Source organism: Polyergus mexicanus, unplaced genomic scaffold (assembly GCF_030449975.1).
Source record: "Polyergus mexicanus isolate NDT 795.1 unplaced genomic scaffold, iyPolMexi1.0 SCAF_19, whole genome shotgun sequence".
NCBI classification, from domain to species: domain Eukaryota; kingdom Metazoa; phylum Arthropoda; class Insecta; order Hymenoptera; family Formicidae; genus Polyergus; species Polyergus mexicanus.
The window spans coordinates 1133837-1137394 of record NW_027223339.1 but is presented as its reverse complement, the minus strand read 5'-3'; the positions used below and the strand labels follow the sequence as shown (position 1 = coordinate 1137394).

Below are 3558 nucleotides of genomic sequence, written 5' to 3'. Positions count from 1 at the left end.
GATTTTTTCACATCTCCCGACAGCTATCTCCCAGATAAAGATGTCCGTTGGATGCCCCGATTGGTTGATTCTGCGAGATATCTGCCGGATAAAGTTATCGGGATATGAAGAAATCGGGTATTATTGTCTTGTCAACTACTCGACGTTGATTTGTTGGTTCTAAAAGTAAGAGCCAATCACGTTGCATTGCTACCAATCGGTTTGTTCGGTTGCACGCACTTATCGTTTATCTTTTGTTTCATCGCATCACTTTTTTGACCTTCGTGGTTGGTATCCCTCTCTTTCTGGAAGACCACCGTGGCGTAAGGACGCGTATTACTTTCTCGGGATGGAATCGCAGATATAAAAAAGTAAGTATATGTTAATAATAGCAATATATTAATTTTCGCGATCTCAAATAGCCTTGCGACTATTATATTTCGTTTGTGGTCGTGAGGTAGCCCGCGATGAAAAGGGATTCGAGGGCAGAAGTTACGCGATGCGTCCGATAAAGTCTTCCGCCATGATAGTGAATATAATTGTGAGACACCGCGAAACTATAATATTGCGTTCGTTCGCGACTCTATATACGAAGTGAGTAATTATATCGCGTTGTTAGTCGAATTTTCTCGATTCGTGTGATATATGTGATAGATTTTAGGCTTACGAGATCGGTATATTTCGTTCGTAAAGTAGTTCGCGATGGCAGGGAGGATTGAGGGGCGAGGGGGAGGGGGACAGGGAAGAAGGCGTCGGTATGAAGTTGCCTTCGATCGCCACTTGTTTCGCGAGGGGTCCGCCGTTACAAAATTAATTGCGAAGCAATACGCGAGTATCGGAAAAATGGTGGTACATCGCGTTCGTCGCGTTTTATTTATTCGTCCAGTTGTATATCCGCATATATCGGGAATGCCGAGAGATATGAAATGACGAGTAATTATCGTTCGTAAAGTAGTTCGCGATGGCAGGAGGATTGAGGGGCGAGAGGGAGGGGGACAGGGAAGAAGGCGTCGGTATGAAGTTGCCTTCGATCGCCATTTGTTTCGCGAGGGGTCCGCCGTTGCAAAATTAGTTGCGAAGCAATACGTGAATATCGAAAAAATAGTGGAACATGGCGTTCGTCGCGTTTTATTTATTCGTCCGGTTGTATATCCGCATATATCGGGAATGCCGAGAGATATGAAATGACGAGTAATTATAACTACTTCATATTACAGATTGATCCAAAACCATGTCATCCACGTATTCTTCAGAAACCAAAACGTAGTGGTGGCTTTCTAAAAGTTTTTCTTGATGGTTTGCCAAGTAACGTGTCAAAGACAGACCTAGAATTCTATTTTACTCGCTTTGGCAAAGTTATGAAAGTGGTCATAATGTACGATTAGGAGAAAAAGAAATCCAGGCGTAAGTCTAAAATAATTTTTATATTGGGATTTTTTTATATTAGGCCTTGCGCACAATAGAGAAAATATTAGGAATAGAAATAAAATATTAAATATCAGGAGGAGCAATTTGGAATTATTTTACTTCAAACAAGGAAACGGAACGGATTAATTATTTCTAATTTTAATTTTTTTATGTCATTATGCGTTAGTCCATTCCGTTCCCTTGTTTGAAGTAAAATAATTCCAAATTGCTCTTCCTGATATTTAATATTTTATTCCTATTTCTAATATTTTTTCTATTATGCACAGGACCTTAAGATCTCAATGAAAAATAGCAATTTTTAATATTTCATTTCTCGCATTGTTCTGGCGAGCATGTTTTTCATTATACTTTCTCACATTTGGACAACAGGACGCATCTATCCACTGCTTCTTCATCCTTGAAGCTGAGAAAGCCGAATCCTGTGGTCCAAATGTGAAAAAGTATAATCAAAAACATGCTCGCTAGAACAATGCGAGAAATGAAATATTAAAAATTGTTGTTCTTCATTGAAATCTTATATGAGCATGTATACAGAATTTATATTTTTTAAAATAATAATACTTATATACTAAATATATTAAAGTTTACAAAAGAGTTACATAAAACATATTTTGTTGATGTTTGATATTACAGATTGATCCAAAACCATATATAATCGATGCACTCTTCAGAAGCCAAAACGTAGTGGTGGTTTACCAAATAACGGAGACAGACCTAAGATCCTATTTTACTCGCTGTGGCAAAGTTATGGAAGTGATCATAATGTATGATCAGGAAAAAAAGTAATTTTTCTTTTAAAGTTCTGGATGCACCCTAAAAAGTTCTAAAGTTCTCCTTATTAATTTTAAAAATAGATTTGGCGAATTAAGGTAAAAAACTATTTTTGAATCTTGGGGGTGCTAATTTCGTAAGATGAAATGTCTAAAGCAGCGATAACGTTATAACTACTAAAAATAATTAATTTTGCTATTAGAATTTCTTTTAGAATTCTTGAAATGCTACCCAGAAAAGTGTGTGATTTCATAAAATTATCTTTGATATTAAACAAAAAAATTATTAATTTTCTTTCACATTCATATTCGTTTTGCATATGTGTGCAGGAAAATTATTTTAAATTATATTACGCGTATAATATAGATTTTCAATGTATAGAATAATCTCAATGAAAAATCTCTTACGTTATTTACTCTATAAAAAAAAAATTTAAAGAATTCTGATTATAGTTTTAATATTATACATAGACTATAAAAAAATAACTTATTCTAAAGCTCTTTTGATATATTGTTCAATAGTTTTCACAATTTCTTCTTAAAATGTATGTATACATGTACACAATACAAAAAAAAAAAAAATTAAACATGTTATTTTTTAGTATAGTATTTTTAAACACACATAATATTCTTCTACAAAGAAAGAGAGGGAGGGTTGGGGGGGGGGAGTAAAAATGGAATATATGCAGTAGTAACAGAAATATTATTTAAATAATGTGAAAACTATCAAACATATCAATTACTATATCCTAATATAAAAATTAATTTACACTCTGGATTTCTCTGGAAAAAATTAGTTTTTTGAAATATGGGGTGCTAACTTCAGAAAGGCGGATACATTGGTATAAATAATGCTCATATTGTTTACTACTAATTTAAATGTTTTTTAAGATCATTTAATTATAAGAACAGATATTTTTTTAAAGAGATAATTTATTAACTCCTTTGATTTTTCAGTATTATAAGTTTTTAAAGAGATAATTTATTAACTCCTTTGATTTTTCAGTATTATAATGTTTAAATAATATAAAGTACAAAAAAAATATATATATATATATATATATATATCGTGAATTATACATTAGAAATAACTAACTGTAGTATTCTCTTAAGCACAATTATGTTTCAACTTATTTTTTATATCTTCTTATTAAACCGTTAGAAATTAGCTCTTTTTTAACCTGATCAGATGAATATGATGATTTAATATCATGAATGAATATTTCAGATGATATGTATTCACGGTAGAATACCGACTCAAGTGCACCCGGATCTAGCACCAGTTCGACTAAGATTCCAGATTACACTGGGTCGTATATCACTTCGTATATAGTAATTACGCGGACACCACTTATCCGCACCGTTCGTATCAAGGAGAAGA

General features: G+C 33.0%; 1 long non-coding RNA gene across 1 annotated transcript; it reads left to right on the top strand.

Moving 5' to 3' along the window:
• Positions 1-289: 289 nt before the first annotated feature.
• Positions 290-3558, top strand: LOC138941440 (uncharacterized). Its single transcript, XR_011448169.1, has 4 exons — positions 290-350; positions 1197-1383; positions 2041-2189; positions 3406-3558. It is a non-coding gene; the product is annotated as an uncharacterized lncRNA (long non-coding RNA).